The following is a 27,897-nucleotide window of genomic DNA, read 5'->3' as shown; positions in this document are numbered from 1 at the left end:
GTCATATTTATGCCTGAGCCCCTTTTTAAGTTTGTGCAACTTTGATCTGCCAGTTTCTTCACAGTACCACTCCCTTGCGTTCTGTGAGGAGGTGGAGGCGGGCATGTTACATTCTCTGTATCTTCTCTCCATCCCCGTGACGGCAGATGACACTTAAAATGTCTTTGTTTCGAACTCGGGGGGGAACTCCGTTGCCTGCTGTGCAGTGAGGGGCTGGCCTCCTTTGTGGCAGATCAGTCCTGGAGTTGAGCCAAGGAGGGAGTGTGCAAATGTGTGCATTAGACTGGAGCCACCCTATGCTCTCTCGCTGTTAACAGCACACACAGCACACCTGCAGTGCCAGGAGAGCATCCACGAGGTGAATGTTCCTAACACGAAGACAGCAACTACTTCAATCACTGCTGAAGTCCAAACCAAGCTGAAAACTGCATCTTACGTCCAATTTATAAGAGGCAAGTGGAGACTAACTGCCATTTTAATTTCCTTAAGACCAGGATAAGACTCTGCTAATCATCTGCGACATGTCTTTCAGGACACTTTCCATGACGTCCTGTTAGTGGGTTTTCCCACTGTCTGTATAGCTGCATTTAATTTAACATTGTGGGCGTGTGCATGGTTACAACAAATGTGATTACAGACGAGGCAGAGAGTGGGGAAACTTCACAGATTGCTTATCTCTCTGCCAGTAAGCCAGTCATTCGCTCACTACCAGTTCTACCAAAGTAAGCCCACATGAATACAGTATTTGGCACTGCAGTTCCGGGGTTAAAGGACTGTACATGTGGCCTTAAAAACTGACAACCCTGACTGTTGGAGGGAGCCTTTCACTGCTTGGTTACTGCTTTGTATTTTGTGTGGTTACTGAACTGCATCCCTCATCTGGTTGTACAGTAAAGCTGCCTGGATATTCTGAGGCCTTTAACCCTGTTCGTTCTGACTGCAGTAGTTCTGGCTGCAGATGTGGCGAGTACCTCGTTCATCTGGCCGAGCTTCATTCCGTTTTTAAATGTGTATGTGCTCGTCCTAAGTGAAGGTCAATGGTTTAAAACTACCCAAAAGTAATGTTGCCTCCTATTTATTGGCAATGCCTTTCAGCTTGAGAATAAAGAGTAACGGATTTTCTTTCCTGCTCTTCTCAGCGCACATCAGGAAAAGTTGTTCCATTCTGGAAATGCTGTTTACATTTTAATCCATTCCTATAATTCCAGTGTCACTTATTCTCACATTGCACTCCTCAAAATGTAATTGGCACAGCATTGGAAATCCACTGTGACTTTTCCTCATTATATGGGGCTAACATCTAAATTGGAGATTTATAATGATCATAGAATTTACAATGCAGAAGGAGGCGATTCGGCCCATCGGGTCTGCACTGGCCCTTGAAAAGAGCACCCTACTTAAGCCCATGCCTCCAGCCTATCCCAGTAACCACACCTAACCTTTTCTTGGACACTAATGGACAATTTAGCATGGCCAGTCCACCTAACCTGCACATCTTTGGACTGTGGGAGGAAACCGGTGCACCCGGAGGAAACCCATGCCGACACGGGGAGAAAATGCAAACTCCACACAGTTACCCTTGTTCAAATTCGAACCCGGGTCCCTGGCACCGTGAGCCAGAGTGAGCCATGCCGTGAGCTAGCCACCGTGCTGCACCGTGAATAATTGATGAAGAATTCAGATTTACAAAGCAAAGGCGGTGGCACATTCTGACTGTACATCATCAGGCTAAATCGCTGGCTTTTAAAGCAGACCAAGCAGGCCAGCTGCACGGTTCGATTCCCGTACCAGCCTCCCCGGACAGGCGCCAGAATGTGGCGACTAGGGGCTTTTCACAGTAACTTCATTGAAGCCTACTCGTGACAATAAGCGATTTTCATTTCATTTTTCAATACTGCCTCAGTTCACATCTAACACACAAGGCATTCGCGAGGAAGAAAATGCCTACCTTCCTTTACACTTCTTTGTAAAACTGAAAGAACTCATGACAAACGATTACATTGAGATTTAAAAGCAGACTATCTTTTTTACTTTGAGTCTATTTGTGCTCTAGAGAATGGACACACAGACCTCTGTAAAGTGGTATCACTTCAAGTTGTGTTGATAATGATTCAGGACCACTGGGGGGTATTTGTCATCGAAGCTGATCACTTGCTCACCTGAAGACTAGACAGGTTTGCATCTAACTAGGAATCACTGGCTAGTCAAAAGGAGCAGTAATAACAATTAATTTTCCTCTCTGATCCAGTGGCATCAAAGCTAATTGTAGAGTCTCCCTCATTGCCATGGCAGCGAACAGCAAGCACAGCACAGGCCAGGAGTTGAAATTCCGAGTGAGTGGGACTCAGCGCCGTGTCAGATAAACAGAAGTTGCTTTCTTAATGCTCCAGTTTTTTCAGGATCTGTGTTTCTTCCACTGGGAAGGGAATCAGATTTAGTGATGGAAATGCCGAGACAACAGACTCCCTGACTCTGAACTAAAGCAGCACTAAAATCAACTTTACTGAAGCACTGGAAGAATCCAGGTCAGCCTCATCCAGTTGGTAGTTTAATCCTGCCAGTGTAAGTGTCTGTATAACACTCAGACTTCCCACAGATCTCTTTATTCAATCCTTTTGCCATCACAGAGCATGCTAGCTGTCTAGACAATAATTGCCATTCCTCTTATACGAATATATGGAAAAGACTAGCTTCTCCAAGGATGCATGTAGCATCATGACAAGGCACTTCACTTCATACCCCCAACCCACCATTGCCCCTTTTATTCTGGCATTTCTGAATCTTTTGCTCAAGCTCATTCCAAACTCTGCTATACTTAGAATCATAGAATCTCTCCAGTGCAGAAGGAAGCCATTTGGCCCATTGAGTCTGCACCGGCCCTTGGAAAGATCATCCCGCTTAGGCCCACATCTCCACCCATAACCCAGTAACACCACCTAACCTTTTTTAAAAAAAAGTTTTTTTAAATTTAGAGTACCCAATTAATTTTTTCCAATTAAGGGGCAATTTAGCGTGGCCAATTCACCTACTCTGCACATCTTTTGGGTTGTGGGGGTGAAACCCACGCAAACACGGGGAGAATGTTCAAACTCCACACGGGCAGTGACCCAGAGCCGGGATCGAACCTGGGACTTCAGCGTCGTGAGGCAACAGGGCTAACCCACTGCGCCATCATGCTGCCCCCACCACCTAACCTTTTGTACACTAAGAGGCAATCCACCTTAGCTATACATCTTTGGACTGTGGGAGGAAACCGGAACACCCGGAGGAAACCCACGCAGACACCGGGAGAAAGTGCAAACTCCACACTCGAGATAAAATCCCCGCATCCTGAGAACGATTCTGACAAATACCCTCAGCACCCTCTCTGGGGCACTCACATCCTTCCCCAAAGTCTGATGACCGGTACTGGGCACAATACTCTAGTTGTGGCCCAAGCAGAGCTTAATAAAGTTCAGCACGACTTCCCTGGTTTTGTATTCAGCACCACTACAAGCCCAGGATCTTGTATGCTTTGCTAACGACTATATATCCAGCCACCTTCATGCTCCTCAGATTAAGCTAGATTAGTTTGCTGCATCTTGTAAAGTGTTTCCATTTCTTCCTGTCAAAAATGCACTGAAAGTATTGTGCTTGCCTCATTATAATGTACCATCAGGATCTATGTCATCCAAGCTGAGGCTACCTGCTCGGCTCTCGGCTGTGTGCTGCTTAACACACAAGCATTTTAGTCTGAGTCACATAGCCTTAGGTTTAGGAATGTTTAGGAACTTGATTTGAAGGGTGGCACGACAAGGCTGCCAGGGTATCACTGCCAGGGTGCCAGGGTGGCAGTGCCAAGGTGCCCAGGTGGTATCGGAGTGCCAGGATACCAGCCTGCCCAGAGCCTGACCACCTGGGGGCCTCTGATTGCCTGGGAGACCCACCCCCACAACTGCCATTATGCCTGGTCTACGTTTGTGGAAACCACTGCTAAATGGCGCCACAGCAGGGTTGCCGAGGGGAGGCTGTTCGATCCCGCGCCTTGGCTAACTCCGGCGTTGACATATTCAAGTGAGACTAACTATTCTTTGAATATGAAAATCTGGATCTTGGGTGGCGCAGTGGGTTAGCCCTGTTGCCTCACGGCGCCGAGGTCCCAGGTTTGATCCCAGCTCTGGGTCACTGTCTGTGTGGAGTTTGCACATTCTCCCCGTGTTTGTATGGGTTTCTCCCCCACATCACAAAGATGTGCAGGTTAGGTGGATTGACCACGCTAAATTGCCCCTTAATTAGAAAAAATGAATGGGTACTCTAAATTTTTTTTTAAAATCTGGATCTTGCCATTGAGCACTATAGGTTTTGAAATGCCATGGGTTTGATTTGATTTGATTTGATTTATTGTCACATTTACCGAAGTACAGTGAAAAGTATTTTTCTGCGGCAGAGGGAACGTACACAGTACGCACATAGTAGACAAAAAGAATAATCAACAGAATACATAGGACATCGTGAATAGTGTTCTTACATGGAACAGATCAGTCCGAGGGGGAGTCGTTGAGGAGTCTTGTAGCTGTGGGGACGAAGCTGTTTCTATGTCTGGATTGCGGGTCTTCAGACCGATCACCAGACTTTGGGGAAGGACGTGAGTGTCCTCGAGAGGGGGCTGAAGGTGTTTGCCAGAATTCGTTCCAGGGATGACGGATTTTATCTCGAGTATGGAGTTTGCACTTTCTCCCAGTGTCTCCGTGGGTTTCCTCCGGATGTTCCGGTTTCCTCCCACCGTCCAAAGATATGCAGGTTAGGTGGATTGCCCCAATGGTATATCAACAAACAGTGATTTGTTGCAGTGCGAAATAAGGGGCCAAACAAAGCAAATACATGAGCAAGAGCAACATAAGACATTGTGAATAGTGTTCTTACGGGGAACAGATCAGTCCAAAGGAGAGTCGTTGAGGAATCTTGTAGCTGTGGTAAAGAAGCTGTTTCTATGTCTGGATGTGAGGGTCTTCAGACTTATGTACCTTCTGCCTGATGGAAGGGTCTGGAAGAAGGCAATGCCTGGATGGGAGGGTTCTCTGATAATGCTGTCTGCCTTCCTGAGGCAGCGGGAGGTGTATACAGAATCAATGTGAGGGTGGCAAGCTTGTGTGATGCGCTGGGCTGAGTTCTCCACACTCTGCAGTTTCATGCGACCGAGCAGTTGCCATAAAAAGCTGTGGTGCAGCCGGATAGGATGCTCTCTATCGCACATCTGTAGAAGTTTGGGAGCGGTGATTAAGTGGCTTAGCACAGCATTGTCCCCTAAACCTGCACCACAAGTTTCTTCAATACACTTCTAGTTTTCTGTTTTACAGAATGAAATGCTGTTCTAGGGAAGTGCACCCAAAGAATAGCCCATGTTTGACCCAATTAATATTAAGTAGTTTGGACAACATAGGGATGTGTAGGATACATCCAACTTTAGTCAACATACAGGCAAGTTTTAAAGACTCAGCTTGTCCTCCTCATTGTACCTTCAGATCCGTCAGTGGAATGTGGGAGAAATGGATTAGAACCAGTTTATCCAAGTGTGGCAAGACAAAACTGGAGCTCGGTGAGCCGCGTGCAGCAGAGCTGGGGCCTATGGGACTAGCCATGGTAGGCCCAATGAGGATGAGGTCTTGGCAGGCCAGAGAGAGCAAAGTAAAATTGGCCTCCAGGGAGGTTGAATTTTTGTCATTTTGGCGGGACTGGGAGGAGACAGTGACTGAGTGGGTGTGCTAGGGAAATAAAGGTAGTTTTAAGAGATTTATATTTGTATTGGCAAATATTAGAAATAAGGCACAATTTAGAGTGGGTTTAAGTTAATGCTTCTGTGTAAGGAAGGCTAAACCTATAGTTAGATTCCTGAGAGACAACGCTGTTTGAATGTGTGGGCGGTCGATCCAGTTCCAACTGTGCTTCTACTGTGCTTAGAGAGGGTTACGGAATGAAGATTAAATAAAAGTTAGCAGAAGCACGCGGTCATTACTTCGCTAATGGGTTTTAGTTTTAGCTGAATTTGTTTCGCAGTAAGTTTGGCAAGTTAGAGAGGGAACATCTCTCACAGATTTTCGAGAAGAAAACCACACCATGGAGTAATGGTTAAGAAAACAAGTGCAGAGAGCTAAAGCCCAGCCAGTTAAGGGAACGAAAGATCAGAAGAGAGGTTTCCAAGAAGCCTAAGGTTACAGATACTAGATGGAACAGAGATCTGTTCAGTAACGGCAGGCAGAGCTGAGAAGAAGGCTGACTGTCTCCCCCCTAACCAGTACAGCATTTTGGATACTGTTGGGGGGATGGCCTATCAGGGGAAAACAGAGCAGTGGCACCGCGGCTGGTTCTGTTGTTGAGCAGGGAGGGGCAAAGCGCAGAAATGCAATAGTTATGGGGGACTCTATAGTCAGTGATGCAGTTGGGGGTTCTGTGGGTATAGAAAGAGATTCCAGGAAGCTATGTTGCCTCCCAGATGCCAGGGTCCATGTTGTCCCTGAATGGGCAGGAGGCATTCTGAAGGAGGAGGCTGAACAGCCAGAGGTCGCCATACATATTGGTACTAATAACATAGACAGGATGAGTGATGAGATCCTGCAGCAGGAGTTCAGGGAGTTAGATAGACAGTTAAGAAGCAGGACTTCTCGGATTGTAATCTCGGGATTACACCCTGTGCCATGTTAGGCTAGAAATCGGAAGATCGTACAGCTAAATATGTGGCTAAACAGCTGGTATAGGAGAAAGGGTTTCAGATTTATGGACCTGTGGGATCATTTCCGGACCAGGTTGGACCTGTACAAGTAGGACGGGTTCCACCTAAACTAGAGGGGCATGAATAACCTGGCCGCAATGTTTGCGAGTGTCACACGGAGGGTTTAAACTAGTGAGGCGGGGGTGGGATCTGGAGCAATAGGTCAGAAGGTGAAATAACAGGGGGAACTAGAGAATAGGGCCAGTAAGACTCAGAGGAAGAGCAGGCAGGGAGATATTGCTGAACACAGCAGGACTGGTGGTTTGAAGTGCATTTGTTTCCATGCGAGAAGTATAACGGGTAAGGCAGATTAATTTAGAGCTTGGATTATTGCACGGAACTTTGATGTTGCCATTACAGAGACTTGATTGAGGGAGGGACAGGATTGGCAGCTAAACATTCCAGGAGTTAGATGTTTCAGGCGGGATAGAGGGAGATGTCAAAGAGTTGGGGGCGTTGCACTACTGGTTAAGGAGACTATCACAGCTGTACTGCAGGAGGACAACTCAGAGGGCTCATGCAGCCAGGTAGTATGGGTAGAGCTCAGGAATAGCAGTCACAATGTTGGGAGTTTACTACAGGCCTCCCAACAGCCAGCGGGAGATAGAGGCAGATTTTGGAAAGATGTAAAAGTAACAGGGTTGATGCGGGTGATTTGATCTTGCCCTGTAGACCGGGACTCACTTAGTGTGAGGGGCTTGGATGAGGCAAAGTTTGTAAGGAGCATCCAGGACAGCTTCTTGAAACAATATGTAGATAGTCCAATGAGGGAAGGGTCTGTACTTATATTGTGGAATGATCCCGGCCAGGTGGTTGGTTTCGATAGGGGAGCATTTCGGGAACAGTGACCATAATTCAGTAAGTTTTAAGGTACTGTTGGATAAAGGTAAGAATAGTCCTCGGGTGAAGGTGCTAAATTGGGGGAAAGCTAATTATAACTATTTTAGGCAGGAACTGAAGAATCTGTGGGAGGCTTTCAAATGTCAGTTGATAGGAATTCAGGAGCGGCATGTTCCTGTGAGGAAGAATGATAAGTGTGGCAACTTTAAGGAACTTTGGATAGCGAAGGATATTGTGAGCCTAGTTCAAAAGAAAAAGGAAACATTTGTAAAGGCTAGCAGGCTGGGAGCAGATGAAGCCCATAAGGAATAAAAGGAAAGTAGGAAGGAATTAAGCAAGGAGTCAGGAGAGCTAAAGGGGTCATTGACAAACAGGATTAAGGAAAATCCCAAGGCTTTTTATATGTATGTAAAAAACAATGGAAAGGGCTGGCCCACTCGAGGACAGGGGATGGAATCTCTGCGTGGAGCCAGAGGAAATGGGCTAGGTACTAAATTGGTACTTTGCATCAGTATTCACCAGTGAGGAGGACTTGGTGGATGATGAGTCTGGAGAAGTGTGTGTTGATAGTCTGGGCCATATTTTTTAAAATATAAATTTAGATTACCCAATTAAGGGGAAATTTAGTGTGGCCAATCCGCCTACTCTGCACATTTTTGGGTTGTGGGGGAGGGGGGGGGGGGGTAATCCCACTCAGACATGGGGAGAATGTGCAAACTCCACACGGACAGTGACCCAGAGCCGGGATCGAACCTGGGACCTCAGCGCTGTGAGGCAGCTGTGCTAACCACAAGGCCACTGTGCTGCCCTAGTCTGGGCCATATTGAGATCAAAATGGAAGAGGCGGTGGTGTCTTGAAAAACATTAGCGTGGGTTGTACGTTATGGGATCTACCCCAGAATACTGAGGGAAACAAGGGAACGAATTGCTGGGGCCTTGACAGAAATCTTTGTATCATTACTGGCTACAGGTGAGGTCCCAGAGGACTGGAGAATAGCTAATGTTCCTTTGTTTAAAACATGTAGCAACGACAATTCAGGAAATTACAGGTTGGTGAGCCTTACGTCAGTGCAGGGAAATTATTGCAGAGAATTCTTCTGGAGGGGATTTACTCCTATTTGGAGGCAAGTGGATGTATTAGCGAGAGGCAGCATAGTTTTGTGAAGGGTAAGTTATGTTTAACTAACTTAATTTGGTTTTTCAAGGAAGTGACGAAGATGATTGATGAATGTAGGGCAGTGGATATTGTCTATATGGACTTCAGTAAGGCCTCTGACAAGGTCCCTCATGGCAGACATGGTACAAAAGGTGAAATCACACGGGATCAGAGGTGAGCTGGCAAGGTGGATACAGAACTGGTTGGGTCATAGAAGGCAGAGAGTAGCAATGGAAGGGTGCTTTTCTGATTGGAGGGCTGTGACTAGTAGTGTTCCGCAGGGTTCAGTGCTGGGATCTTTGCAGTTTATAGTATATATAAATGATTTGGAGGAAAATGTAAGTGGTCTGATTAGTAAGTTTGCGGACGACACAAAGGTTGGTGTTTTGCAGATAGCAATGAGGACTGTCAGAGGAGACAGCAGGATATAGATGGATGAAGAGATGGCAACTGGAGTTTAATCCGGACAAATGTGAGGTAATGCATTTTGGAAGGTCTAATATAGGTGGAGAATATACAGTAACTGGTAGAACTAATAAGAATATTAGCAGGCGGTGGGATCTGGGTGCACAGGTTCACAGGTCACTGAAAGGGGCAACACAGGTGGAGAAGGTAGTCAAGAAGGCATACGGCATGCTTGCCTTCATCAGCCGGGGCACTGAGTATAAAATTGGCAAATCATGCAGCAGCTGTATAGAACCTTAGTTAGGCCACACTTGAAATATGGTGTTCAATTCTGGTCACCACATTACCCGAAGGATGCTTTGGAGAGGTACAGGAGAGATTTACCAGGATGTTGCCTGGTATGGAGGGCATTAGCTATGAGGAGAGGTTGGATAAACTCAGTTTGTTCTCATTGGATGATGGAGGTTGAGGGGCGACCTGATAGAAGTTTATAAAATTATGAGGGGCATGGACAGAGTGGATAGCCAGAAGCTTTTTCCCAGGGTGGAAGAGTCAATTACTAGGGGACATAGGTTTAAGGTGCAAGGGCCAAAGTTTAGAGATGTGCGAGGGAAGTATTTTTACAGAGATAGTGGATACCTGGAACTCGCTGCTGGTGGGAGCAGGCACAATAGTGGGGCTTAACGGGCAAATACATGAATAGGATAGGAATATAGGGATACGGACCCCTGAAATGTAGGAGGTTTTAGGTTAGATGGGCTGCATGGTCGGCGCAGTCTTGAAGGGCCGATGGGCCTGTTCCTGTGCTGTACTTTTCTTTGTTCTAAAGAGACAACTGCAGTAACCAGATTTAAAGTGGGAACCAGACTTCAGAGGTAAATCAAAGGTTTTCTGCCATTTAAATTCAGTCTAGGAATCGATAGTTAAAATAACTCAGAAGACAAAGAAATCCTGAAAGAGGCGTGCAAAACCTGTAAGCAAATCCTTGATGGACATAGAACTGAGAGAAAGCACTGTTTAGAAAAATCTTTGCAAGTGTGACTTTTTGAAAATAGAATTTGAAATCACTCATGTGGGAGCCGGAGTTCAGTGAGAAAAGGTGTCCCATCGTACAAGGATCACCTGGGGGATTGTGATAAGAAATCCACACACATGCACTTGGGTTCTGAGTGGAGTGTGTGTTTTGCCTCAGCCAGCTTGTCTGTTTAAAGGGGCTTTGTGTGACTGAGACCATTTGTAGCGTAAGATATACTTTGTAATCCGTGTTAACCATAAAAATCTGTGTGTATTTGCGAAGCTTGAGACGGGGGAAGGGGGGGGGGGTGAGTAAAGGCGTATTGTATCATAATATAACTTTTCATGTTTCAGAAATGTTTTTTCTCTTGATGTTTTTTTGAGTTGGGTTCCATTTTGGGATCTTCCCATCCAGTTATAACATCAACTTTGATCCTGGCATTGTGGTTAGCACAATTGCTTCACAGTTCCAAGGTCTCAGGTTCGATTCCAGGCTTGGGTCACTGTCTGTGTGGAGTCTGCACGTTCTCCCCCTGTGTGCGTGGGTTTCCTCCGGGTGCTCCGGTCTCCTCCCACAGTCCAAAGATGTGCAGATTAGGTGGATTAGCCTGCTAAATTGCCCTTTGTGTCCAAAATTGCCCTTAGTGTTGGGTGGGGTACTGGGTTATGGGGATAGGGTGGAGGTGTGTATGGGCTTGGGTAGGGTGCTCTTTCCAAGAGCCGGTGCAGACTCGATGGGCCGAATGGCCTCCTTCTGCACTGTAAATTCTATGTAAATTCTATGTAACAAGTGTGTGGGAAAGAGTGAGTGGCTGAGTGGGTCTGTGGGAGTGACCTTTCTGAAATTTGCTTATCAGCCACTTAGTGAAATAAATATGAAAATATGGCCCTCCCGATGTGAAAAAGGTTGGACAAGCCTGGATTAGAAGATTTGCCCAGCATATAACAGCGAAGGAGAACGAGATGTATTGTCTTACACCCAATTCAGATCCAAATATAATTACCTATAATGCGCGGCATATTAATCTTTGACTAATGTAAAACAGCACTGAACTGACAGTGACTCGGGAAATTGTTGAGTAAAATGCTTTAAAATAATGTTACCTTCAACAATATGGAATAGCACCTTGTATATTTAAGTCCTTGTGAAGATGACTAAAGGTGAAGGTGCAACTTAACTGCTGGTGCAATGCTGTATGTTAAACATAAGTAACCAATAGTGGTTTACTTTTGTCGCCTGTAAATCTTGGCTGATTAAACACTCTCCATATTCTCAACGGTAAAGGACAGAGCCCAGGGTTTACAGATGAGACGGCTGATAAATCCCCATAAGTAAGCGTCTGAATCGCAACCTGTTGCTTGGTTTTGGTACTCTATGTTGCGTATCCGCTGGCATTTTATCATCTGTAAGTACCTTGCATTTAAAGCACTATCTGGGAGCTTGGCGAATTATTAAGGTCACTGAATACAGGAGGCGAGAGGAACACCGGCTTGTTTGGTTCTTTTCTGGTGTTGCTATAGTCACCGTGTGCCTCAGAATGAATGTTTGGTAAGCCTGAGGTATTAAAGCTGTGTGTTGTTCAGTCTGTTTTTTGTCTGTTTGAGGGAGGGAGTTAAGTCAGGAAGCAAGGATTTTATCCAAGTGCTGGAAAATGGGATCAGAATAGGTGTTTGATGGCCGGCACAGACATGACGGGCCTCTTTTTGTGCTGTAAAACCCTACTCTACAAGTGAGGGAAACCAGTCACCATGAAACAGATTGCCCAAACTGGAACATTTCAGAAGGGATTCAGGACAAATTACAGCAAAGACAAGCTCATTTCTGTATAATGTAAAGTGTCAGTGATTAACCATGGGTGTCTAAGTTTTATTAAGTCTGTGTATTACCTTTTTGTAGGCTGAGATCCTTGCGATGAATCTAATTTGCTTTGATCTGCAATATTCTTCCTCTAGTGATCTAAGTTAGCAGTTTCAGGGCATTTCCATTACCCAAATAAATGAAGCCACTGTCCTTGTGAACTATGGCAGATAAGAGATAATGTACTATATATATAAACAAATTGGTGTGTACAGTGCATCTATTGCAGGCAGTATTGTTTCTTACATTTTAAAGAGTCAACGTTGCCATGGTGAAGTGTCTTAAAAGGGGCTTTGCTGAAATGGTGTAGAAAACAGCAAAGAATGTGAGGTGTTGGTATTATAGGAACATCGAAAAATAGAAGCAGGAGGAGGCCATTCGGCCCTTCGAGCCTGCATGGCTGATCATCAAGTTCAATACCCTGATCCCGCTTTCCCTCCATGTCCCTTGATCCCTTTAGCCCCAAGAGCTATATCTAATTCCTTCTTGAAATTGCACAATGTTTTGGCCTCAACTACTTCTTGTGATAGTGAATTCCACAGATTCACCATTCTGGGTGAAGAAATTTCTCCTCGCCTCAGTCCTAAAAGTCCCTTACCCTGAAACTATGACCCCTAGTTCTGGATTCCCCCCACCATTGGGAACATTCTTTCTGAATGTCTAACCCTGTTAGAATTTTGTAAGTTTCTATGAGATCCCCTCTCACCCGTCTAAACTACAATGAATATAATTCTAAACGACTTAGCCTCTGTTTATAAAACAGTCCCGCCATCCCAGGAATCAGCCTGGTAAATCTTTGCTGCACTCCCTCCATAGCAAGAACATCCTTCCTCAGATAAGGACAGCAGAACTGCACACAGTACTCCAGGTTTGGCCTCAACAATGCCCTGTACAATTGCAGTAAAAAATTTCTATTCCTATATTCAGTTCCTCTTGCTATGAAGGCCAACATATAATTTGCCTTCTTTACTGCCTCCTGTAGCTGTACGCTTACTTTCAATGACTGATGCACGAGGTCATGAAGGTCCCGTTGAGTATCCACCTCTCTCAATTTACACCCATCCAAATAATAATCTATCTTCCTATTTTCACTACCGAAGCCGATAACGTCACATTTATCCACATGATACTGCATCTGCCATGCATGTGCCCACTCAACTCAGCCTGTCCAAATCCCGCTGAAGCATCGCTGCATCCTCCTCACAGATCACCCTACCACCCAACTTTGTATCATCTGCAAATTTGGAGATAATTAATACATTTAGTTTCCTTGTCCAAATCATTCATATATAATATGAACAGTTAAGGTCCTAGCACAGACCCCTGCAGTACCCCACTAGTCACTGTCTGCCAATGAGAAAAAGACCCATTTGTTCCAACTTTTTGCATCCTGTCTGCTAACCAGCTTTCTATCCATCTCCAGACACTAACTGTAATCCCATGCGCTTTAACTTTTGAGATTAATCTGCTATCTGAGACCTTGTCGAGAGCCTTCTGAAAGTCTAAATAAACCACACCCACTGGTTCTTCCTGGTCAACTCTACTAGTTACATCTTCAAACAATTCTAGTACATTTGTCAATTTTAGTTTTGTGTCAGAGCAGCAACAATGGTTGTTTGAAGACAGAAAGGAAAATGCGTTTCGAGTATATTGCAAAAGTGTTAAACTGTAGCAGATAGGGCAGCACGGTGGCACAGTGGTTAGCATTGCTGCCTACGGCGCTGAGGACCCGGGTTCGAATCCCGGCCCTGGGTCACTGTCTGTGTGGAGTTTGCACATTCTCCCCGTGCCTGCGTGGGTTTCACCCCCACAACCCAAAGATGTGCAGGTTAGGTGGATTGGTCATGCTAAATTGCCCCTTAATTGGAAAATATAATTGGGTACTCTAAATTTTTTTTTAAACTGTAGCAGATATAGCCCTGACAGGGCAGCATGCTGGCACAGTGGTTAGCACAGCTGCATTACGGCACCGAGGTTCCAGGTTTGATCCCAGCTCTGGGTCACTGACCATGTGGAGTTTGCACATTCTCCCCGTGTTTGCGTGGGTTTTGCCCCCACAACCCAAAGAAGTACAGGGTAGATGGATTGGCCATGCTAAATTTCCCCTTATTTGGAAAAAATGAATCCATAGAATTCATAGAATTTACAGTGCAGAAGGAGGCCATTCGGCCCATCGAGTCTGCACCGGCTCCTGGAAAGAGCACCCTACCCAAGATTAACACCTCCACCCTATACCCATAACCCAGTAACCCCACCCAACAGTAAGGGCAATTTTGGACACTAAGGGCAATCTATCATGGCCAATCCACCTAACCTGCACATCTTTGGACTGTGGGAGGAAACCGGAGAACCCGGAGCAAACCCACGCACACACGGGGAGGATGTGCAGACTCCGCACAGCCAGTGACCTAGGCTGGAATCGAACCTGGGACACTGGAGCTGTTAAGCGATTGTGCTATCCACAATGCTACCGTGCTGCCCTAATTGGGTACTTTAAATTTAAAGAAAAAAAAATATAGCCCTGACTGCAATGTTCACATTTTTTTCTGCCTGCTTGAGCCAACATGGCAGTTCTACAGGAGAATTTCAGAGCAGGCTATTTCTGGTTGTTCCGGCAACCCAGCCAGCCCACAGATTACTAAATACCTTGTATAACTTGTGTTGCCCTTTTATATGTTTTCTTTTTATTTTATTTTATTTTCATGTACTTAATGATCTGTTGAGAGCTGCCCGCAGAAAAATACTTTTCACTGTACCTCGGTACATGTGACAATAAACCAATCCAATCTAATACAGCAGTCTTCAGGCAAGGAGTACTGTTTGACCTTAGCTTAGAAAAAAATGGTTTTTAAAGATCACCAATCAGCTGATCTTAGCTTCAAGTATCACGTGATGAGTAGGGTATGCAAGCTTGGTTAATTCAGTGTAACTCTGACACTGGCTTTCAGATGAAAGGTTTGTCAAGGCTCCAACTGATGGTGCCCTAATTTCCATTGAATGTTAAAATTTTATTCATTAATACTAGAGTGTTCAAGTCTGGAATAACACACACAATCCCTCCAACTGTGGGCCCCAATTCCAGTTCCTTGTCCAGTCCATCGGAGCCCCTCCTGGTTCTTTTCTCAACTGATACCATTCCTCTGTTCCCCGCCCCACTCCTCTCTGAATCTCATTTCCCATTCACATCTCCTTCTCTCCCTGACCTTCAATCTCTTACTCAAGCCTCACTCCCAAGCTCCTCATTATGTCCCTTGAACTTCCACTTCTCGAACCCCAGTTTTCTTACTACACTCCTCTACTGAGCCTCTCTGCTCCATTCTCACACCTGTTGTGTTTCCTCCTCCCCTTGAACGTGCTGACTGTTAAGTGGTAGGCATATGTTCACTGCAACAATCTTTCTTCGAGAGGTTGTGGCCATTTACTCCCCTCTTCATGCACCTCCCCACCAGATCTAATCCATTGACAGCTTCTGGATCCCAATCTATAATCCACAATCCTAGGGCATTCACAGAGACCCAATCCTCTTGGTTCTTTCTTGAACTGAACCCATTTCCCTGTCTGCTGTGGTGATATGCTTATGGGGTATATCATAAATGGATGGTGTGCGGCCTCCAAAAAGCAGGTGGCGGTGCAGCCACACCATGCGGTCGCTAGACCAAGATCATGTGACCAATAGCTCCCATTTAAAGGGAGACACGTTCGGCCATCTTCAGAAGAAGATTGAGAGGGTAATAAGACATACAAGTGAATGGTCAGTGCTAGGTGCAAGTTCCAGAGGAGTAATTAGCAGATTCCATGATAACGTGCTGTGTATCAGATTGCTATCTTACGACACAAGACTCAATAAAAGATTCTGGTTTGGACAAGTTGAAATGTTTGGTGGATTCCTTTGTGAGATACAAAGGACCAAACACAACGGGCTGAATTCTCCGCCATCGGGATGCTCCGTTTTGCCGGCAGCCCGACGGTTTCCCGATGTTGTGGGGCTGCCCCACATTGGGAAACCCCATTGGCGATACGGAGCATCCCGCTGGCGTGCTGGATCATAAATCTGGCACGGCAGGACGGAGAATGCAGCCCAACATCTCCCTCTCTCTCTCTGAATCTCAATTTCCATTTACATGTCGAGGCTCAAAGCCTTTCGATCCTTTCTCAACCAAGCTTCCTCAACCTCTATTCCTGAGTAATAGCAAACCCTTTACCCCACCTTGTGACATTCAACCCTTTTGCATGTGCATTCCACTCCATCCTTGGACCAAGCCCCTTGCTCCCTTCAGTACCCCAACATATCCTCCCATGGATCAGACCAGCATCTTCATTCCATAGTCTCACTAGTAGGATCACCACAAGCATTGACTGATTGAGAAGACATGCTGATACTCAGAGTGAGACATTATCACTTACGTCTCCAGCTCTATGGTATTATAACCTTTCTATTTAAATTAGGCTGCATTTGTATTTAAACAGAAGCATAGCTTATGTAAAATAGAACAGATTATGTAGATTGTATCGCTGATTGACCAAATCAGTAAACAAGAGATATGAAATGAAATTTGCTTATTGTCACAAGTAGGCTTCAAATGAAGTTACTGTGAAAATCCCCTAGTCGCCTGTTCGGGGAGGCTGGTACGGGAATTGAACCGTGCTGCTAGCCTGCCTTGGTCTGCTTTAAAAGCCAGCTATTTAGCCAGTGTGCTAAACCAGCCCCTGTGAACTGTGTCACCTTTCAATACTTTTCAGATATTATCCTGGTAAGGCAAGAGTGGAACAATTTACCGACAATGTATAGATATATATTTTTCAACAATAAGAAGCCAGACATCATCATTACAAAAACGCAGTGGCGCAGTGGTTAGCATTGCTGCCTCACGGCACTGAGGTCGCAGGTTCGATCCTGGCTCTGGATCACTGTCCGTGTGGGGTTTGCACATTCTCCCGTGTTTGCGTGGGTTTCGCCCCCACAACCCAAAGTTGTGCAGGTTAGGTGGATTGGCCACGCTAAATTGCCACTTAATTGGAAAAAATGAATTGGGTACTCTAAATTTATTTTTAAAAATCATTACAAAAACGCTAGGCCTCTGAGTATCTGCAACCAACTCTGTCGGGAGTTGTTGCAACGTATTTTTTCGGCAAGAAATATCAACTATTTGGCTGCGCATTTCTCCACTTCTCCATTTATTCCTGTGTAGATTTTTTTCAGCTGGTTACTCTCAATGCTGCTCGTGGATAAAAAAAAGTTTAAACTTCTGAATAATTAAAGCGGGTGGGTGATGAAAAGTGAGTCGGATGGATCGCCGGAATCTTTGATCATTCAAGGTCTGCGGACCTATGCATGCTGTTTGAGATTTCACTAAATAATGCATGTTTGTAATATTTGGAAAAACAGCCTGTACCACATTTCAATGAGGCCAACCTATAGCACAGATTCCCCAGGTAGCCAGTGAAATCATTTGGAATTGATTCATTCAGATGCAAATTGGATAGATTTCCTCCAGAAAGTAACGGTTTACTGTATCTGAGATTACATCTAACGCTAGCATTGTTGGCAGGAAAAAAGGCGACATTGGACCTTTTAGGGGCAGCACGGTAGCATTGTGGATAGCACAATCGCTTCACAGCTCCAGGGTCCCAGGTTCGATTCCGGCTTGGGTCACTGTCTGTGCGGAGTCTGCACATCCTCCCCGTGTGTGCATGGGTTTCCTCCGGGTGCTCCAGTTTCCTCCCACAGTCCAAAGATGTGCGGGTTAGGTGGATTGGCCATGATAAATTGCCCTTAGTGTCCAAAATTGCCCTTAGTGTTGGGTGGGGCTACTGAGTTATGGGGAGAGGGTGGAGGTGTTGACCTTGGGTAGGGGGTAGGGTGCTCTTTCCAAGAGCCGGTGCAGACTCGATGGGCCGAATGGCCTCCTTTTGCACTGTAAATTCTATGTTCTATGGTTGTTCTCGTGCCATTCCTGGGTCCACTGTAGAATTAGAACATAGAACATAGAACATAGAACGATACAGCGCAGTACAGGCCCTTCGGCCCTCGATGTTGCACCGACATGGAAAAAATCTAAAGGCCATCTAACCTACACTATGCCCTTATCATCCATATGCTTATCCAATAAATTTTTAAATGCCCTCAATGGTAGAATTGGTAGAGATTTATTGACATGCTTCGTTAACAATCCATTATCGTCGCATTATTGCCACCACCAGCTTGAAGGCAAGCTCCTATTTGAGGGGGAGAACCTTAGTCTTTCCATCAAGTCATTTTTAATACATAGTTTATTGGAATGTATGTATTTGAGCCAGTCGAATTGTGCAATATATGGTATTTGGGCAGTACCAGTGTGCTGCCCGGGCATGACCCTCTTACCCTGGGAGCTGTACTCACCTGCGGGCCTCCGTTGGATTCTGCTTGCCAGGTTATTGTCATGGGGAACTCCTCATGATTCATGTGGGTGTGCACTCACACCAACATGATTGTACAATTTAACGTGGGGATGGGGGGTGAGGGGGGGGAATGACAATCTGGCATAAATCATAGAGTTTACAGTGCAGAAGGAGGCCATTCATTCGGCCCAGCGAGTCTACATCGGCCCTTGGAAAGAGCACCCTATCTAAGCCCACACCTCCACACTATCGCTACACCGCTACCAGATCACTGTAACCCCACCTAACATTTTTTTGGACACTTAAGGGCAATTTAGCATGGTCAATCCACCTAACCTGCACATCTTTGGACTGTGGGAGGAAACCGGAGCACCCGGAAGAAACCCAGGCAGACACGGGGAGAACGTGCGGACTCCGCACAGACACTGACCCAAGCTGGGAATCGAACCTGGGACTCTGGAGCTGTGAAGCAACTGTGTTAACCACTGTGCAACCGTGGTGCCCAATATTGGGGCGGAATTCTCTGAAAATGGGGCTATGTCCACATGCCCACGCGAAAATGGACGCGAATCACTCTGGACTTTCCTGGAGAATGTCCAGAGTGATTCTCCATTTTGAAGGGGACTTGCAGAGCCCCGGAGTATTCCATGCAGCTCCGGCTGCTGATACGGGCCCCAGCACTTCCGGCTGCGGGTCCACGCATGCGACTGCGGGGCTGCCTGTGGTGGCGGCCCCGCGCAACGTGGCGGACCCACACAGCAAGCTGGCCCCAACCACATAGGCCCCCCCCCCCACAGATCGTGTGTGCCCGCCGATCGGTGGTCCCCGATCGCGAGCCTGGCCGCCCTGGAGGCCCCTCCCCCAGTGACGGATCTCCCCCCACCCCACCAGGGCGGCCCCGGACTGGGTCCACAGCCGCTAATCCGGACTCCCGCCAGGTGGAACCATGAGTGAACCACGCCGGCGAGAACTCGGAAAGCTGCCAGCGGAGAATCGCTGCAGGGGCCTCTTTCAATGGCCCCGATCTTGGGTCTGACGCCCCATTCTCCGCCCCGCAGCGAGCGCGATTTCGGCTCGGAGAATCCCGCCCATGATATTTAAATTGAAAGTAGGGATTCCTGTCATATCATTGGAGGGGGCGGGGCGGGGGGTGGAATCGATCTGGGAAATTCCTCAGGCTTGCCATTTTGGCATGATTCTCTGACCACTCCACCGTTCTCGCCCCTCCAAAAATGGGAGCAGAAAATTCCACCACCCCCTCCCCTTCCCCACGTTTGCACAGGTTGGTTGGCTCAGCACTGTCGAGCGATTATTGAAATACAGAAGTTAAACAGTACTGTAATGTTTAAAAAGCGATTGCGATATCTGTCTTTTACTCTACAAACTCTTGATAGCAAATGAATGGCTCCATAACTTAGAGCCCTGGGTTCACTTAATTAAATGTCAGTTGTGGCTCAGTGTTGTCTCACTGTTGTCACTGAGTCAGGAGCTTGTGGGTTGGGTTGGGTTCAAGTTGCACCCAGGGATATCAGTGCAAAATCTCGCCTGGTGCTTGAATGCAGCACTAAGACGTCGAACCAAAGCTCAGTCAGCCCTCTCTGATGGCACTATTACGAGGAAGAGCAAGGGAACTTTCCCCAGCATCTTGGCCAATAATTGGCCCTCAAGCAACATCAGTAAAACAGATTATCTGCTCGTTTCTCTCACTGCTGTATGTGGGACCTTGAGCGGGTTTCTGCGGTCCGCCAGCCGTGTGTTTCCCGGCCGCACGCCGGTTGCTGGCAGCGGGATTCTATCTTCCCGCTGATTGTCAGTGGAATTTCTCATTGTAACAAGCCCCACGCTTGTGGGCTACTTACTGGTGGGGCTGTGATGTCGTCAGGAACATCTCAATGACGTGAGAATTTTGGCCCTTGTTGTGCACAAATTAGCTGGTGCATTACCAACATTACAGCAGTGACTACACTTCAGCAGTCTTTCAGTACTATGAAGCACCCTGTGACAGCTAGACTTTGAAAAAGGCGCTATATAAATATAATTTAGTTCTATTTCTTTCTTTACTAATTTGAGCTGGAAACTCTGAGCCAAGGTCACATTTAATGGCAAAACATACTGTGACAATGCACTTTTGCACATGTTGCAATTTTTGGAGCTGCATATCTGTGGAGATGGGGGTCAGCTGATGCAACAGAAAGAAAGCATTTAAATGTGATAACAATCACACACCCACAGATGCACTAGTCCGCCATGCCACTGATATTCTGCTGTTAAGTAACTAATATTCCTGAGGCACTGCCAATAGCGGAAAAGCCAGACCTCTGCTTTTCATGTTTTGATCATGTAAACACATCTTTAACACTGTGCTAGTAAAGGACAAGGGCAGCATTAATCCCCCTCTTTACAATAAAACTAGGGTCTCTTTCTAAGTTACCACTGCTGTGGTAATTTTACCATCGGATGTCGTTAAAGCAGATTGTAACATTTATTGTTCAAGATGTTTTGTTGTATGAAGTGAAATGTTACCCTCTGAGGTATTTTTTTTAATGAAGACTTGGCATCATATGAAGATAAAATGACAGAGACAAATCTTTCATTACACTTGGGCCTATTCCCCAAGTAACTGTGTTCATTCTGTGCCAGCTTGTAAATAAAATGCAGGATCCTTCAATAATCATAAATGCAACCATGGAAGTATAAAAGGTTTTGAGATTACATGACACACAGAAGAGCAACAAGCAGAGATGTTCTAGTGGAATTTATTAAATATCTTGTACAATGCTATAGAAATTGGACCAGTAGAGATTTGAGCAGATTCAAATGGGAAATCCCATTGATAAGCAGCGGGATGAGAGAATCCTGCCGCCAGCGACCAGCGCGCCGCCACCCGAACTGTGGCTGGGGGACCGGAGAATCCCAGGATTGATGCTACATTTCAGGAATATTTCAATAATGATGCATCAATTTCTCCTGATAGTAAACAGTCCAGGAAAACCAAATGTGAAATATTTCTACAAATCAACTGAGAAACACTGAAACAAGTCGGGACACTAGTTTGCATTTATGAAAATTACAGTTAAGACTGATGCCAAGAAAGAGGGTTGATTTATCTCCAGACAGAGAATGGGCAGGCAAACAATTTGGAGGCCTCTGTACACCTTTACATGCTGCACAGGGGCTGGAGGTGCCAAGGAGTACCCCAGTCACTGCTCACCAATTCTGAGAGAATGGAAGGGGCCTGAATATGGTTTAATGTAGACAATCATTGTACTCCATTCCTCTCCATTCACCTGAGGAAGGAGCAGTGCTTCGAAAGCTAGTGTTTGAAACAAACCTGTTGGACTTTAACCTTGTGTTGTAAGACTTCTTACTGTGCTCACCCCAGTCCAACGCCGGCATCGCCACATCATTGTACTCGATGCCTCTGATTGTGCTTCTTCCACTCTAAATAGAGCTGGAGGAGCTGAGTTTGTGTTTCTTGTGTTCATTGAATGATTTCTACCTAACGTAAGGATAATAAGTTGAACCAGTGGACGGTTTTACTTTAATAATTATTCATTGTAAAAAGCAAGTCCATGTTGTAAATGGTAAGATTAATGAAAAAAATGAAAATCGCTTATTGTCACGAGTAGGCTTCAATGAAGTTACTGTGAAAAGCCCCTAGTCACTACATTCCGGCGCCTGTCCGGGGAGGCTGGTACGGGAATCGAACCGTGCTGCTGGCCTGCTTTAAAAGCCAGCGATTTAGCCCAGTGAGCTAAACCAGCCGTAATAACATTAGAAATACTCAAAATGTGCTTAATTCATTGTTACTTCATTTTGTTTAGTTTCCCCAGTAGGTTCTATTTCTGCACACATACATTAACCTTTGTACAACCCAAACCCATCTGTGAGCTGACAGAAGGCAGAGACTGGTTCCCAGACACACCAGAGATATTCTGTTATTAGCTGGTAGGAAATACGAGGCACAGCTGAGATTTGGGTTAGCTTTCCTGTCGGATAATCCCTCGGGGGTTGTTCCTGGGGAAACCGAAGCTTTGAATCTGCACCTTATTATGTCTTGACAAAGACATGTGTTAACCCATTGAAGTGTCAAGCCGCATTTAGAATTAGTTCTGTTGATTGGAAAGAGTAAATCAAAGCACTCAGGACTTTGCGAAGAATTTAGTTTTTAATGTTGGTGATTATTGTACGACCTCGATGCAATGGAAACGTAATCGTAACTTGCTACAAAAATAACTGATGCTAACTAGCTAGAATGTGAAAGCCAGTTAACAATCGCTCCAATGTAACTTGTGATCACTGGAGAATCAACATCACACAGATAACTAACCCTTTGAACAATGAGAATAACATGCCACTCCCAATTACAAGCATTGATTTGTGTTTTTCAATTTGTATCAAAGAATGTCTAACTTGGAAGGCTTAATTCCATGCACTGTTACTGATGGGATGAATTGCTTATATTTTGACTATGGTGCACAAAGCAATAGGTTGTCTCAAGTGTCTCCTGAACAAGGCGAGGTTAGATTGGATAATGTTAATAACATTCACCCAGTTTCATTTCTACCTCATAGAGTCCAGAACTGAACAATCAGTTATTTTGAAAATAATTAGGCTGAAATCTAAACCTTCAATGCAGATTTGTGCCATTTCATTGAAGGCGCCCTCTATCTCGTTGAATTGTTTCACTCATCGTAACCGGTAAAGAATAAGAGCAAAGATATTGAGGAGTTATTGTCAACAAATTCATCACCTTCTTCAGTGATGGTGAAGTGATGTGGAGGAATGGTAAATATTATTTCTATTCAGAACGTGGTGGTAATTTGAATGAATACTTTTCTCGAACTACTGCTCTGGAGTTTCTCCTAAAGATCTGTCCTTGGCCGCATCTTATTTCTCCACTACATGCCCCCCCCTCCCCCCGGTGACATCACCCATAGATATAGGCCAGGATTTTCCTCTGTCCCCCCCGTCTCCCCCCCCCCCCCCCCCACCCTCCTCCCCACCCATGTCGGGTGCCCTGGTGGAGCGGTAAGCGAGCAAAGCAAATGACATTTGACTTTGATGGGGCCAGAAGAGCCTGCCAGTGACCAAAGGCGACTAGCCTCCACTGCCAGAACAGCCAGCACAGAGGCCCTGAAAATCCCAGCCAGTTTCAAAGTCTACATAATTGTGAATGTCACCCACCTCTAAGTCACGTAATCGCCTCTGCGTTGGCAGACCTCTTGGCGACAACCATCCAACCTTGAAGGAGCTGCAGTTTGTTCCATTTAAACATTGGAAGCCATCGTCGTCACTCGCTCATCACCAATTCCTTGCCGCTGCCTAGCCACTGTCTGAGGTAGATCCAGATTGTTTACAATCTCAACATCCTGTTTAAACCTGAGCTCCGCTTCTGATCTTCTCCAAAACAAAGACGGCCCACTCCGCAACATTGCCTAATTATGCCCCTACTCAGCTGTTGAAACCATTTTGTTCCCTCCAGACCGTCCAATTCCAATGCCAATTCCTGGTTGGCACCCATTTCACACTCATCCAAAACTTTGCTGCTGATATTCGAATCTGCACAAAGCGAATATATTGATATACGTGAGTGACCTTGTTACGACATCTTGGGCGTGCGCGGTCAATTCCAGATCCACCTGACCCAGAGTCACAACACAATTGAATTAACCAATAATTCTTAGAAAAATACCCGAAGTCTTTGGCCCTTGGCTGCCCAATGATTAAAGTCACCACGTTTGTAAATGTAAACACATTTACGTTTTTCTTATTAATGAGAACTGTAATGAAAATGCAGCAAATAGATTAGCCAATTATTTTTTCCAATTAAGGGGCAATTTAGCGTGGCCAATCCACCTACTCTGCACATTTTTGGGTTGTGGGGGCAAAACCCACGCAGATACGGGGAGAATGTGCAAACTCCACACGGACAGTGACCCAGAGCCGGGATCGAACCTGGGGCCTCAGCGCCGTGAGGCGGTTGTGCTAACCACTAGGCCACCGTGCTGCCCTCCTATTATCTAATTCCTAACTCCCTGTTTTAACTTGCCTCCCAAACTCTATATACACATGCGCACACACATGGCTGACAAACACAGAGGCGCAGAAGGGGGTAAAAAATCATGGGCAGCATGGTCGCACAAGTGGATAGCACTGTGGCTTCACAGCGCCAGGGTCCCAGGTTTGATTCCCCGCTGGGTCACTGTCTGTGTGGAGTCTGCACGTTCTCTCCGTGTCTACATGGGTTTCCTCCAGGCGGTCCGGTTTCCTCGCACAGTCCAAAGACTTGGAGGTTAGGTGGATTGCCCGTGATAAATTGCCCTTAGTGACCAAAAAGGTTCGGAGGGGTAATTGGGTTACAGGGATAGGGTGGAAGTGTGGGCTTCAGTGAGTCGGTGCAAACTCGATGGGCCGAATGGCCTCCTTTTGCACTGTATGTTCTATGTTGTAAAAAGAAAACCAAGTCTTTGTTTCAGATGCCAGTTTTTAGCACCTTACTCCTTTTCAAACTTTGCTTTCAATTCAAGGTTTTTACCGTAGATTCATTCCGGTCTCTGTAGTTTCAGAAATACAGCACTCACAGCCTTTCTGGAGAGCAAGAGAGCAGATTCGTGTCTTTGTTTGCAACCTGTAATGATTTCCCTGCAGATCCATTCATTCACATTCTCTGCAGCCTCAGGAATACAGCACTCACAGCCTTTCTGAAGAAGGAGAGGAAGCTTGTCTTTGGCTTTCTGTGTCCAGGACTCAACTGCTCCCTCAGGTCTCTGAGAACCATCCCACTGGGATAGGATCCAATCACCACCTGTTACTGGTCAGAATACTGCTTTTTGGGTCAATTCATTGGCCCCCCCAGCCAATCAGTCAAACTGAAATCCCACCCCATCTCTCCATCTGGTCTGAAGATCCTGTTTAAACGAGCAGAGACTAACAGAGTGTTCTCTCCTGTAACCTGTGGATTCCTCATTATCTCTGCTGCCTGACATGTCCATTAATCACCCTTGGATCAAAAATTATAACAGCAACATTTAAAAAAAAGAGCGGATAGGGGAATAAGCAGGGCGGACCCTTTCAGACCTAAACTCCCAGACTTTGCTGTAAAGTTCACAATAAATAGAGATTAAAAATGTGCCTGAGTAATGTCAGGGAAATCAACTATGTAATCGGCTAGAATACACAATGCGTAGGTCACATCACAGTGTCAAGTGCTGGACTATTCCCACTTGGAGCCTCCACGACTGACCCTGCTAGGTCAAGGAAGATCATATTAATTTAAATGGCAAATATAGATGAGGGGAATACCTCGCGCACTCACTTGACAAAGGTGGTATGCATTACAGCACAGGGGTGGGGGGAGGTGTCAAGATAGGATTGGGATAAGAATTGAGAAAGCATTGCAAAAAAAACCTTCACACAGCCTTTTAATCTTTAGGAACATGGGAAGTGGGAGCGGTCAGCTATTCAGACCTTTGAGCCAGCTCCATCATTCAATCAGATCACGGCTGATTTGGTAGTGGTTTTAACTCCACTTTCCTGTCTGCGCCCCATCACCCTTGACACCCTCCCTTGTCTGTCAAAGAACTGTCTAACTCTGCCTTGAATAAATTCAATGACTCAGCCTCCACTACTCTCTGGGGGAGAGAATGTCACACACTAACAACCCTATGTGAGAAAAACATTCTTCTCACATCCATCCTGAAAGGGAGATCTCTTATTCTTAAACTGTGTCCCTTGGTTCTGGACTCCCCCACAATTGGAAACAACCTCCCAGAATCTACCCTATCCAATAAGATTAAGTCTGATCCTTCGAAACGCCAGTGGGTATAAACCCACCTGTTCACGCTTCCTTCATAAGGTAAGTGCCTCATTCCAGGAATCAGTCTAGTGAACCTTCTCTGAACTGCTTTGTGAACTGTTCACACCTAAATAAGAGAAATACACAATCGTAACTTTTTTTGCCTTCAGGTAATCAGACCACAATCCCAGTCGCCTTGACTCAAGAGGTGAGGTCCGCTGGTTCTGGGACCACAGATAATATCCTGTATCCGTCAGAGAACTCACAATGTTCTGAATGCCTGCCCCAGCCTCAGCCTCGATTTCCCCCACTCTCCCCCCCCCCCTTCCCCACTCCGCTATCATTTCACTGCTCCCGCTAACAGCAGGAGGTTTGCACCCTTCCTCAACCTACAAGTTCCCCTTTCCTATGACTGTGGCGCTGTCAGATTCCCTCCACCTCCACTCCCCTTTCACTTGGGTCAGATCTGCACCCAAAGGGATCTGGACTTTCAGCCTCTGGATGTAGTTATGGAAATCTGTCAATCGTGTGTAAAATGATCGCTTGAATTATTTTAAGAGGCTTACATTCGCTCCGTTTCATGAAGCTTAACCCAAAGAAAAGACAGTTGGGATTAATTTTGCCCCACTTGGGAAATCTCGGATTTCAGATTTGCTTCGTGGATTACCTCAAAATAACTGCTGCTGTCAGAACTTAATTGTGCTTTGGCACCACCCTCAGCCTCCCCAATAATCATCTGATACAATACCAGTTGGCTGCCTGGCCTTCCGGGATCTGCCTTAGGCATGTTGCTCAGCTAATTACTCAGCATACAGTTTGTTGAATATGCATGGTCAGGTGATCGCATAAATGAGAGCGCTGAGAGCATTCCTGTTCCTTTGGCAACCAGGGGAGAATCTCTCTTGCTTATTGTTCATTCTGGTTGCTGTGTTTTGATGAGAAGTTTTCTTTGTGGGTTTCTACAAAGCCTTTTGGTGCTGTGAATTTCAATTCTGCCAGTGTATCTCCACAACATTGCTCACAGGCCGCAGGGCTGTGCCTGGGTCATATTCTGCCCCTCTCTGCTACCTCACTCCATCCCTTAGTCCAGCCACAACCACAGATTCTACTCCCACTTTTCTACAGTCCGGCCTGCAGGATTATATTTCAGTCTTCTGGCGTGGCAAATAAAACCATTAAAAGCTGGCATCATATTTACAGCTTCGTCACAATTAGATTCAGTGATGTCACAGTGAGACTAGTAATGATACAAGAGCAGCGGTCCGGCCCACCCCCTCCATTCCCAGCTTGACTCTATAAGGTAAGGACTTCTTATTAATGGAAGGTGGACTTTGGAGATTAACACTAATATTCTTTATTAACTTAAGTCTACCAGGTATTGAGTTGTGGATTTGGTAATATGCACACACTGTCAATGTTGTTGTCTAAACTAAAGCCTGCCAAATCTTTATTCCCCCAACGTTTACCAGCACTGATCCAGAATACTGTTGACTAAGCATATGGACTAGAGTGGTCTTCTGATTACTAGCGCAAGGACATGCCCCTCACAGAATGTCTATGTGATTACCACGAGCAAAAAAAGACTTATAGTTCCAATAAAGGACTAGCCTCATGATTATCTTTGACCAATGAAATTATTAGCCAGTAATATCATTGCTCATGTAATTGCTACTGGTCAACAAGATGGCTAGCAGGTTCCCACA

The 27,897-nt window shown here is 45.7% G+C and overlaps 1 protein-coding gene across 9 annotated transcripts in view; it reads left to right on the top strand.

Moving 5' to 3' along the window:
• The window catches only part of akna (AT-hook transcription factor), a 204,536-nt gene that overhangs the window by 56,599 nt on the left and 120,040 nt on the right, over window positions 1-27,897 (top strand). The window contains exon 1 of one of the 9 annotated variants that reach the window (XM_038781478.1): window positions 9,199-9,218. The exons of 6 other annotated variants lie outside the window; for them this stretch is intronic. The gene's annotated coding sequence lies outside the window, so the exon portion shown is untranslated. Of the gene's footprint in view, window positions 1-9,198; window positions 9,219-11,429; window positions 11,567-27,475; window positions 27,495-27,897 lie in introns of those variants that run through there. 2 more of the 9 variants (XM_038781477.1, XM_038781479.1) reach the window with 2 other exon arrangements.

This window comes from Scyliorhinus canicula, chromosome 21, assembly GCF_902713615.1.
Source record: "Scyliorhinus canicula chromosome 21, sScyCan1.1, whole genome shotgun sequence".
NCBI classification, from domain to species: Eukaryota; Metazoa; Chordata; class Chondrichthyes; order Carcharhiniformes; family Scyliorhinidae; genus Scyliorhinus; species Scyliorhinus canicula.
This window is presented reverse-complemented; position numbering and strand designations above follow the sequence as displayed.